General features: G+C 39.3%; 1 protein-coding gene across 4 annotated transcripts in view; it reads right to left on the bottom strand.

The window, feature by feature from the left end:
- PRDM2 (PR/SET domain 2) overlaps positions 1-12,646 on the bottom strand; it is a 99,816-nt gene extending 87,170 nt beyond the window's left edge. For 3 of the 4 annotated variants that reach the window (XM_029913521.1, XM_029913522.1, XM_026660139.2), the window contains exon 1: positions 12,558-12,643. The gene's annotated coding sequence lies outside the window, so the exon portion shown is untranslated. Of the gene's footprint in view, positions 1-12,557 lie in introns of all 4 variants that reach the window. The other variant, XM_029913523.1, reaches the window with a different exon arrangement.
- Positions 12,647-12,896: the final 250 nt, after the last annotated feature.

The following is a 12,896-nucleotide window of genomic DNA, read 5'->3' as shown; positions in this document are numbered from 1 at the left end:
GGCTTCTGCAGCTAACTCAGTCGGCTTCACCTTCATTTTCCTGTTTGTTCATAATCTGGAAAAGAAAAACAAGCTTTCCTGCTTTTTCAGGTCCCAAAGGATTTCTCAATTTGGAATGAATTAGTTCAAAGGAAGAAACTATTCTTTCTACACTGGCAGAAGAAGCTACTGCTGTTAAAAGTGAGATTATCACTTCAACAGTCTCTGAATCCAAGTGCTTAAGTGACTTCCATCAGTTCACTGGTGTGACTTTCTTTAAAACATCAGCAGCAAACATATTTCTTGAATGGTTCTTATTCCCAAACTGGGTCTCTTTTACGGCCTGCTGCCATTATAGGTTTTCCCTTCTAGTGAGAGAATGGTATGGCAGATGTCAAATCAATGAAGCCTACACTCGGAAAGACCTCAAAACTTCTGGAATATGCTGCTCAAAGAGTTTCACTTTTGTTTCTACTGCCTGTCCCTCCCTTCTCACATTTATCTCCAGACTTCTTCTCCTTGTCCAGATCTATTCCGCCCCCAAAAATTTTCTATTCATTTAACTTTTTGAAACCTTCAACTTTTAGAGAGAGGTAAGGGATTGACTCCATATACACAAATTTGCAGATAGACAACAGGGTTGAGGTCTGTTATTTCTCACCTCTATATATTTATTTATTTTAAAACATTTTTGCTGTTAACAAGCATGTTATCTCTGGAGACACAAATCCACAGTTTGAGAACTGCAAAACTAAGCATCTCTGATGGTATCTTCTAGACTGAGCACTGAGTCCCATTGGATAGATAGATAGTTTAACCTAAACAATCTATACAGAAGCCCCTGGAACCTCATAAGATTGGGTCCCTAATCCATGAACTATTGGAACTCATTTACAAAACTTACATTACATGAATATATTGTCTCATACTATAGAATTAGAATTTATAATCCCTATTCCATGATGAGATATCTTTGAGCTATAATGTATCTTAATTAAAACTATCTTTAGATAAAATGCTTTTTGAGGAACAAAACTTACCAAAAAATCCAATTTAAATAAAAAAAAATCTGATTTATTTAGTTATTTTAAATCATTGATTTTTACACCACTTATATATTTTTGGACTAAATTCACAAATCATTACATAAATAAAAATTAAAAAGCTAAAGGAAATCACATCACCCTTATTTATGATCATGAGACTCCTGATATACCAGATTCAGAGAGATTAGCACAAACACACTAAAAGGAAATATTTAAAAATGTTAATAGACTACAACTGTGTTATTACTATGGAAAAAGCTCACATCAACTGCTGTAACAGATTAGGAAGAGGTAAAATACATATTTTAGCTCACAGTGTTTTCATTTGTTGCATTCAACAGTAACATACAGTTGTATCTACCAGGCAAGCTCAGTCAATAACCCTGACCAGAATATAATATTCAGACATTGGCTATATTACTGGAAATGAACAAAGCCTCGAAAGTGTCCATATCAATTATGGTCCTCTAAATTATGGCTGCATCTCAAACATTCTGTTTCTGCTAATTCATGTTCATAACATTCGTTTCTGATAATACTATTTCTAGATGCTAGAATACATAATCATTAACAAGTAGTAACATGATCAAATCGGAATTTGGAAGGAAATCCAGATTCCTTTACAATAAACAGCTATAATTAAAGCAATACCATTCACTACCCGGACAGTTTTCTGGACATTTAATGACCATCTAGTTAATTCTCCAGGTGGTTGTTAAATGACTTGCAAAGAAACCCAAAAAACCCAGAACCTTATAAAATATCTTTATTAATAAAAATGAAATTGTAACTTCCAAAAGGGGTTTAAGAGTCACTTTCAAGTTTTAAAAACTCCATATTACCCATTTGATGCTGCTGATCAACAGATAGGATAACAGCAACAGGCCGATCAAATCAAGAAAACTTCAAATACATTGTAATTATGAAAGGTGAGGCTTATACAGGCCAGATATAAGAATGATTCCAAGATTAAACGTTGTTAAATTAATATTGTATTAATTACTGGATAAGCTGTATGCTTGAAAAATATCTTAATTCATTATATTTATTATAGGATAAACCTACAGCACCTGCTCAGTAGATTTCAGTCTTTCACCAAAAAGAACTGATCAAACGTTGCTGGCAAACTGATACAATGCAAGCATTAAAAACTGGAAAATATTTAAGGAAGCTGTAACCTGATACCAACATCATAAATTCCTCAAACCAGAAGTGACATTCTATAACTTGTCCTTTGTTTAACATGTAATTCCTTAAATGTAACAGTCCACGTACTCTGACTAGCATTAAGCAATCACTGCAATGACTAGCAGAAGAAAGGGTGCTGCCAATACATAAAAATTAACATGGAAGAAACACAAGGCAGCATGGCTTAAGAACTAAATAAGAATGCCCTCCTCCAACTAAAAACACAAGTAAAAGAAATAATTCAATACTGCAGAACAGCCTGCCTAGACATTAACTGTGAAATATACAGACCTTTGGTATATTATATATTTGCCTTTGTTCACCAGATAGCAAAAAAATTCTCTCTACTAGTAACACACACACACACACACACACACACACACACACACACACAAAAGGATTATTTAACATTTCTTCTATCTCCATTACATGGCAAGATATTAACAACAGTGTAGCAGACAATCAGTGAACACATTTATAATTGTCATATGCCCCTTCTCCAGCCACCTATCTTTACATTAACAATTTTCACATTCTTTAGTAGCGGCAATTACAACTGCCCTCTGACTAAGAGGTATTATCTCTTCACTTTTCCCAGCAACATTGATAAAATAAATTAACTGCTGAAGACTACAGCAGTAACTGTTCTCACACTAGGTTACAGCAATTCAACCCTATCTAATGCAGCCTGAGATTTTAAATCTACTGCACTACCAAGAGGAGCATACTACTGCCATAAAATGATACTGAGAGATCAAAGTGAACTGATTCATTACACGACTGCTTCCCAATTCATTCTGCTAAATAATCAGAGCAGTGTTAAATTACCATAAAATTACAGTGCATCAGAAACACATGTATTGTCAAACCATCATTATTGTGCAAAAAAGGCTTGACTCTACTTCTTTTTCCACTATATTGTCAGTAAAAACTACTATGGTCCACCATTATTTTCCATTATGGCCATAGGACTGTGACATGTTCTCTCCACTAGATCTGGGAAGAATGTGTGACACCCCTTAGTTTTTAAAAGCCACGTGAAAGGTGAACTGCAAAGAGAAACTTAGAATTGAGTTAAGGCTAGATTTAAGTGTCGAACGCCCCCAAACTCCCCATTAAACAATTCAGCACAAATTCAGTACTGAGTTTCCCTTTGAAGTTCACCTTTTTAAACATTCTCAGAAGGATCATTTAAACTTTACACTCCCAACTATATAGAATGAGGGGAAATAGAAAGATAGACTAGGATGTTTTGTTGGTTGACCTTAATACTGGTTGTTTTTCCAGCTTTAAATGAAGACTTTCTTACCACAAGGAACTTCTAGAAAACTAAACACAGGCTCAACTGTAAAAATGTGTGAGGAAGAAGGTGAAACACCAATGCCCAAGCAATCATTTTCTTTTTAAAACATTGGGCTCATCAATGCAAAAGAAGATTGTGAAGTATGGTTAGGCCAAATTTTTCTCTCAGTTACACCAGTATAAATTAATCCATTGAGTTATTCTAGCTTTGCACTGGTGTAACTGAGATCAGAATTTGACCTGCTATTTAGAAATGCAAGGAAAACCAGCATCTCCTCTCCTTCTACACGGGACATAACCATTTGTCCTTACCTTCAAGCCTCTTTAATTCTGTGCCTGTTCCCATCTCTTCTTTCATTTCTTCCTACATTCCCCTCCTACTTTCTTCTCTGTATCATCTCTAACTGCTCCCTTTAACTTTCACCCAGGCCACTCACAAAAGCTTGAAACAGCTACCTCTTTGCCAGTTGTTTGTGTTTTTAAGAGGATGTGAACATTTATTTTCTTTTAATATCACATCATTTACAGCACTAAGTAAAAAAAATGTAAAATCTGCTAAAACTACTATTCACAACTCCCACCCCAAAGAAGGGTAAAATCCTATAATGAACATGATTTAATACAGGGCACAAAGGTGTTTTGCTTCCCAGACCCAGGACCAATCACGAATGCCAAGTGTAAGGCTTTTTGCCCTCCTTCTCCAAAGTGACAATTTCACATACCACTGAAGTAACCAACCTGAACTGCAAGCTCTTCAAGGCCGAGACTGTTCTCTTGTGTGAAGGATGCCTTGCAGACTGAGAAAGCTATCCATGTGCAAACATAAAATAATGATAATATGACTTAGTTGAGGAGTATCCTCAACAAGCAGTATCTGTTTTACAATTCAGGGGATTTCTGAACCAAGGAATAGTTAAGGAACTCCAGGTAGAAGCTTAAGTTGTCTCAGTTGAGAAAACCCAACCAAATTGTTTTTAAAATTTTTTTTACTTAATTGTTACCTAGGCTTAGAGTTTTTTCCAATACTCCATAAGATAGCTGCTTTATGAAGAAATGTATTTTTCAACTTCGTAGTTTTTCTTGTTTGTTTATTCTTAAAAATCAGTAATATTGGCTAGGTTTGTATTTTCAATAAAACCTTATAAGTGATGAAGAATGAACAGACTGCCCAAAAATTTGTAGTATTCTCAGATAGTTTCACATTAGGTATAATATTCTCTTCTTCCCACCCCCACAATGCTCTAATGGGAAGTGCAGTGGCATGGGTGGTTGTGCCAACATCTCACTCACTGTTGCTAAATTTAAAAAAGGGGGGGGAAAAGTGGAGAATGTTGTAGAATATCATTACTTTTTCCTCAGTAGGAGCACCGCATCCCCTGCACAGAGAAGGCAGACTGAGGGCCCTGTTTGTGGTTAAACATCAGAGGGAAAGTCTCCAATTAAGCAGTTTGAGCAAACAGGCCCTTTTTCTTCTGAGGGGGTGCATAAGCTTTTATACAGTGTGTTTCATACTTTGTGCTTCTGTAGCAAAACACTGCAGTGCAAAGTTCTCAAAACTAAATACATGTCTAAAAATTAGAGTTCCAAATAGAGTTCTGGGTGGTTTTGGGGGTTTTTTTTGGGGGGGGGGGAGAAGGGGAATTGCTTTATTTTACACAATGCAAACTGACAAGAGGTATGAGAAAAGCACTGATCTCCATCTCATTAACCCCAGAAATCCTTAAAATTATCTGGATAAAGATGAACTGTTCCCACTAACCATTTCAAGGAAGGTATAAATATAAATATTGAATGAAGAGCTGGATAAATTAAACTAAAAAGGCAATTGCACTGTAAATTCTGTATCCTCTGCTGAAATGTTGTTTTATAATATTGTTCAGACTCATTCCCTCAGGGAATCACATTTTTATCCCTCCTACAGAAACACTATACTTGAGGGCTATTTTCTCTCTCTCTGGTGGAGAATGCATCAGAGCCAAAATTATTACTGTTTATCTGTTTTGTGGTACCACCTGCAAAGTGCTAGGCACTTTTCAAACATGACACTATGATATTTGCCCCACAGAGTTTACAATCTCAAAAGACAAGACAGAAGATGAGAGGAGAAAATCGATGCAACATGCAGGCAAAGCAGTCAGGATGCTTAGCACAGGTCTAAGCTCATGTTATGATATTTTTATGTATCTATCATATTTTACTTTTAAAATAAATATTATTTGCCATTGCCCATTTTGTCCAGGTACTTAGTTCATGGCTTTTTCCATTTGGGGTTTTTTAGCCTCTGCCCAAAAGTTTGTTTGTTTCTTTTTGTTTTTGTTCTTTTCATATGTTCACTATCATTCTTCTGCCCCACTCCGATCATAAGCTTCTTCTAGATCAAAATATTTTCAAAGATTTTATAAGTATTACTAATTGTTTTGCTTTATTTCCAGAAGTCCCTGTTTATGTTCTGCTTTAGATCTTATATGTTAGTCTCTAAGGTGCCACAAGTACCCCTCTTCTTTTTGCGGATACAGACTAACACGGCTGCTACTCTGAAACCTGTCTTTAGATCTTATATTTCTAGTGTAATTGTAATTAAAAAGCCTACATGATAGCAATAAGTCAGTCCCCAATTATTCCATTTTTTTTCTGTCCATTCCCTCCTTCAGCTTCAGTCACTTCAGCTACTCTACAAATTGCCAAGTCCCCTTTAAACAAAACACACCAAAAGCCAACAGATGGTGATGTCAGTTGGATACCTGCAGTAAAGAAATTATGGCCCCTACTATTCGGCCCTCCTAGGGAGAGATGCCCTTTTATAGGCACTCCCCAGGAACTGAACGAGTGGGACTCTTACCTCACATACTGGTAGAGAGGAATTTGGTAAAAGGCCCTGGCTCCCAATTCTCACTCACCATGTGGGTGGGAGGAAATTGGCTACAAGAATCCCTGCTACATTGTTCTTTACCAAAAACAAAACAGAACAAAAAACAAAAACCAGTAGGTTCTGAACTTGATGCACAAGCCTAAAACTAGTCTTCAGGCTTTTTATAAACAGTTTTAAGTCAGTCAGTCTATAAAAAAAAGATACCCCCCTTAGGTCCACCTGAAATACAAAAGTCCTGAATGAAAGGGTTTGCCAAGCATTTTCCAGGTAGCAATCTTTAAATTAGTTTTAAAACTAATTTAAAGCAAGTATTGCTGAGTAATAGTTGCTTCAAACCAAAACCTGCCACAAGATTCAATTCTACAAAATTACTAGGTCCCTTCACTAGTTACAAAATTGACTGGAAAATAAACAGTTGTAAGTAAAACAAGAATTGCTGCATCTCATAACCTTGATTGGAGTTTCAGAAAAACCTGTTTAGAAACATTCAGTCTTAGTCAACAAGTTATGTTTATTTTTGAGGAAGCTATGCATGACATTCTTAGTAGAGAAAGCACTGCAGTAGCTCTGAAATAGACCACTGGCTTAATTTACAGACAAAATACCTTGGCCTTGTTCTGAGTTGAACTTGCAAAGTTTATGATTAAAAGATATTTTATACTAAAAAAGAAAAACACACCATAGATGGAATAAAATTAAGAAATAAACAAAAGTCATCCAGCACAAAAACTGTATTTGCAGACCATATTTTTATCTAGACTTTATAGTATTTTTAGCGAAAGTTCTAAGTTTAAACTAAATAGGGTAAATTCTGATTATATAAGCAATATTAATCATCTTTGTACATGTGGAAACTCTAATCCAAAAAAAAAAAAAAAAAGGGACGTCTACCCCCAATTTATAGATAGGAAAAACACAGACAAAGATTACTCCCATTTTAGACACTGAAAACCAGGTGCAGACTGTTTATATGACTTGCCCCAGCTCATACTGAAAATCAGTGACAGAAGATGAAAGAGAACAAGTCACACAGTGTGATTTTCCATCACTTGTGACCAGAAAAGTTGTTTTTGTTTTTTTTATTATACCACAAAAATTTTAAAGAAAAAGGACGGTCACATTTCCATTTTTATTCCTGCTATCTAATATTGAGATATTTTTAACATATATAACAAGTTTGAACAAATTCAGTGAAATAAGGCCTGTAGAAATATCTTAACTGATGTTAACCCTAAAAGGCTTTTTTAAATTCAGACCTTCAAAAAAATCGAAACAACGAGCATTGTTTGTGGGAGTTTAATTACAAAGACATTTTCAGTCATTCCGGCCTGCCAAAACAAAAACAAAGTGAAGATGGGCTGCAAAAGTCAATCAGTGATCCTACAGAAACCATAAGTAAGCACTGTTGCAACATTAACCCTGGGGGACCCCAAGCAACACCAGTATATTAAGTAATCAAGTGAACTGCTTTAACCTAAATAAATACTTTTAAAAAACAGATAACCATGCTAAGAAATCTTCAATGCAAAAATAAAACCTGAGTTCACCACCTCCACACATCAAGCTCTCCAGAACAACTAATTTCTTCCCATTGCAGACTAAGTAATAGGATAGTCAGGGAGAGGTCAGAGGACAGTTACATAAGCAAGGATCTGAAAATTGAAAACAACAGACTAGTTGCACACATTTAAAGCTCTGTTAAAACTAGGGTTTGATTACTACCTAGTTTGGGTAATCGTGGGTTAAAGCTCCCCATTCTTCCTGACTACCTACCTGTGTGACAATCTACAAACTAGGACACATTCAATACTCGGCCACAATAGAGAAAAATAAAACTGAAAAGAACTGAAACAAAAAGCTAACGCTTACCTGTTACAAATACAATGTTAACACTTTGTGCTCATCTAGTCTTTCATCAGAGGATCTCAAAAAAAAACCTTTATAATCAGCAATTAATTAATACTCAATACCCCTGAGATAAGTATTATGACCACTTTAGACAGGTAAACTCAGGCACAGAGAAGTTCAGTGATTTGTCCCTGTGTCACACAGAAAAGTCAACAGAATGAGAACTGATTTCAGCAGTCCCAGCTCCCAATCCCTTACTCTAACCTCTAAACCATGTTTCCTAAATACCACAAAACAAAAAACCCTAAAGAATATAACCCCCCAAAATAAATAGATAGATAAACTTTCTTTGCTTCATGAAGCCCATTTTTGTTTTAAAGATACAATTCAAAAGAAATCTACAGGAACACAGTTAACTTAAAAATTACACTTCAGCCTGAAAAAACGTGACTACCATTGTTGCAAGCAGCATTTAAGTGTAACTGACATATTAAAGAACAAATATTTTTTCTATTTTTCAGATATTTACATTATTGATTTTACAGCACATTATACATGATCAGTGTCACTCTTTCCTTTATATAGTTAATCAGTTCTCCTCCCCCTTTAGCTTCTATGAGTCTTTCATATAGCAACAGAGAAAAAATTAAGCTAAAATAGGATTTCAAAGCCACAAATTGGTATGGGAACTTTTTTTTTTTTTAATTATTAGATTTTGAGTTGATGGCTGCCCTTTAAACAATCAAACAAAGACAGCATGAAATAAGCAGCAGCGCTGTAAGGATCTCCTAAGGTGCATCAAAGGCACACTTCAAAGCAGCCTCAAAAAAGTCTGCTGTAGGTAGGGCACCCAAAATTATGAGTACTGCATTGAAACAATAGGCACAATACAAATAATGTTTCAGAAGGAAACGTATTGATAATACCGTAGAATTGTTTGTTCACATACAAATATTTCCATGATGCGTAGAAAGTCAGTGTTTTCAATAGGACCTGTGACACGTAAAATGTTAATGTATATCTTAAACGTATCTCAAATATACTGATGCACAAGAATAAAAATGTTACTGGTACCTAAACCATTTAGTAAAGCGTGTGAAAACATGATCCAAAAGGGCACAATAGACAAGAGTGTTAAAATTACACATCTGAAAGCATTAAATACGATAGCAATGCTAACTAAACAGAGAAAGATTTAAGTTAAATTTGAAGAAAAGAGCTGATGTACAAGTTTCAGCACCATGCATTTTTTCCCAGCTGAGTTTATATACCCCTGGAAAGAGTATAGAGCAATCTTACTACACCTGTCAGCTACAGTGTGCATCCTGCACATTTCTGTCTGCAGTAGAAAGACACCTCGAAAGGCACAATATTTAATATTTTACATCTATATCATTCCTTCGCATCCCTAAGTGCTTCAGAAAGTACCTGCATATAGCACTGAAACGCAGCCATTTCTGCAGTGGAGATTTGACACTAATGGGCCAATCACAATCTGTGCAACAGTGCTGGGGAAAGGAAGGTTGGCAAAAGAACCCAGGACACAATACTGCTCTTACACAGAGTTCTATGAGATCTTCACTGTCCGTGAATTACACACTTGACTTCAAAGGAGAGGGGTGGGGACTAGGAGCATCAGTCCTTCATCAACCATTTCAAATCTTAACAGCCCAGGAAGTTACTGAGAGACATTTAGATTCACTTTCATTTACTGCTGTATCTTTCACTTCCATTTTTAGGCAAGGGATGATACAGAAAGCCAAAATAAAGGAGACTTGTCCATGTGTGTTTCTTTTACTCCAGCGATGCATACATACATTGCACACATGCAGAGTCATGTGTTACCTATTTTTTAAACAATAAAAACTCACATATACAAGTTTTTAAAACAAAAGCCAGTGTTTCTATCTGGACAGTTCCTACTCCTGAAAAGGGAAGGAATGAGGGTGTCCAGTCCAACTCCTGAAAACCTGTCACCCTCAGCTGAACACACATAAACAGCACCTCCTTCACGCCTGCCTCCGCGGAAAAAGACTTTTTGTTCTCAGAATCCCTACATCTGCGCAACTGTACATCTACAGTCCCGTTCCCAGTGACAAACTTCGTCTCCCCACTAACACATCCATCGTAGAAAATCGTGGGGAAGATAAAATAAGTGTGCTGTTTTACATATGAAAGTTGCCTACAACGTTGCTGAGCCTGAAGTTTTGGCCACATGTCTACAATAACTGCCAAGGATAGCAAGAGGGTTGCTCTATTCCTTTCATTCTAAGAGATCCCAGGGGACAGTGCTGACCCATCAGCCTGAAGCCTTTCATGCAGGGCATCACAGAGTTCTATCTTGTCACACCTACTATTCAGCATGTCTGAGGGGTCTTTTGTTTCTTAAAATCACCCACCACTGCTGTCAGCAATTCCATTTGTAGTAGCAACAGTGGGAGTGCTAATGTTGACCCGCTGCCAGTGTTTTAACCACTGTCATCTCACCTGCACAGAGCCAGTCTAGAGAGCACAGGAGTTAAATTGCTGGAGGTCAGTCTATACTAATGCTCGCACTAGTAGAGCTACACCAGTGGTGTAGCTGCCTCTGGAGATTTCCATTACTTGCATCTGAAGAAGTGAGGTTCTTACCCACGAAAGCTTATGCTCCCAATACGTCTGTTAGTCTTAAAGGTGCCACAGGACCCTCTGTTGCTTTTTACCAGTGGTAGTGATAGTTTGAAAATCTTAATGAGAAGACTGTGTAAACATTAGACTTTGCAGGGTGTGTGACGATGTTGGTATGAGTTATTGAGGCTTTTGGACATTGACAGCACCTTACTCTACCATCTCCATCTTCTCTGATTCAGCTAGTGAGAGGGATGACTAGCCAAGAACAGGAGTTATATGAGAGTTGGTAGCTGAATCAAGACAACAGAGACTATTGGTAAATTGGGAGAACAAATTGGAGAGATGTTAGCAGCTCCACTAGAGGAGGGAAGCATGTCTTCTGTTTATTACTCAAATTCAGAATATGGAGGTTATTAGATCCTTTGCTGCATTTGGATGCTCAGGTAGTGACTGACAAAAGCAGCTTTTTTCCATCTGCAACTGATGAAAGGGTTTGACATTTTCTTTGTCCCTCAAAATCAAAGTCCTGCAGTACACTCTACAGTTTTTAAGATCATTTGGAAACTTTAGTGCAGAATGTGTCTATCCGCTCATTACACAGTGCTTTGCAAAGAGAACATTTCATCATACCAGCACTCCATGTTTGAGGCTACCTGAGGAACCATCTCTCTCTCTCTCCCCAATGATACTGCTACACCTCCAAGCAAGAGCTCTCTGGTTTGTGCAAGAGAGCCTGTTACAGGGTATTTTCAGTGAGGAGTTTGTGTACAACTCTCCAAAAGGTGGTAGCTAAATTGATGGATTACTTCATCAACCAATTTAGCAGCATCTACAGTGATGGTCTGGTCAACCCAACTCCATCGCACAGTGCATGAAGATTTTCACACCCCAGACCAACGTAGCTAGGTCAATCTAATTTTTATGAGCAAACTAGGCCTTTAATTCTGGAATTCATTTGTCCCTGGTCAAACAGAGCTTGGATTCTTGGTCTTTAGGTGAGCTGCAAGGCTCATCAATTGTCATGGCTTCTGATGAGAGGGTAGGCTAAAGATTATTGGGTGTTGGAATGAGGTTTATTATTTTGCAAGTTCAAACTGGCCAGGGGGGAATGTCATTGCATTTGGGACGTTTATCCTTCGTTTGGGGCATTTCCAACATCTGTCCGAACGCCCCAGACCACTGCAAAAACGTTATTTCGCGAAGAAATTTTTAAACATACCTCAATGGACGCAGCGCCACTTCCCCAATGGATTCCCACCCCTCGTTGCCCCCCTGTGCACAATACTCCGTCCGCTGTCCCCCTGCCTGTCAGGGCTCTGCCCCCGACCCTCTCCTCCAGGCTCCAGCACCCCGGCAGGGGGTGTCCCCAGGAGCCCTGCTCGCCTCCTCCAAGGCACAACATTGGGGTTCACGGCTGAGGGGGGGCCTTTACTCCCCACAGCCCCCACCCCAGGGCCTGAGACACACCCCGGAGCCCTCATCTACCAGCCCCGGCCGAGGGGCATCATCCCATGGAGCCGGCTCCACGGCGCGCCCGCAAGGGACCCACCTGACCGCCCCTCCCACCGCAGGGCCGTCCCCGGGCTCCCCCCAGGGCCCCTCCCTAGCTCCGGGTAGGGCGCCCCCAGCGGCCCCGTGCCGAGGCTCCCAGCCCGGGGACCCAAAGCCCCCTGCAGCGGCGGCGGCTGCGGGCAGCGCTGCCGGGTCCCGCTTACCTGCGCCGCCGCCGACACCACCTCCCCCTGCGGCCGGCCCGGTTCTAAGTGGCCCGGAGCAGCCCCAGGCTCCGGCACCAGCCGGACGCCATTTTGTCTCCGGCCTCGGAAGTGACGTCGAGAGGAGGGGGGCGCTGAGGAACGGGCCCCCCTCCCCAGCAGGGAACCCCGAGCCAGTGCCCCCCTCTGTCCGCCCCCAGGCATCGTCCAGCTCTCCTGCGGGTCACCCCGACCCGCCTCTGCCCCTAAGTCCCCTCCCCAAACCGGTCTCTGCCCCCTCCCCACTTTACTAGCCCCCTTCCCACTCCCCCCAAACCTGCCTCTGGCCTACTCCTCCCA

The sequence above is a fragment of the Terrapene carolina genome, unplaced genomic scaffold (assembly GCF_002925995.2).
Source record: "Terrapene carolina triunguis isolate 2854851 unplaced genomic scaffold, T_m_triunguis-2.0 Scaffold714, whole genome shotgun sequence".
Classification (NCBI taxonomy): domain Eukaryota; kingdom Metazoa; phylum Chordata; order Testudines; family Emydidae; genus Terrapene; species Terrapene triunguis.
This window is presented reverse-complemented; position numbering and strand designations above follow the sequence as displayed.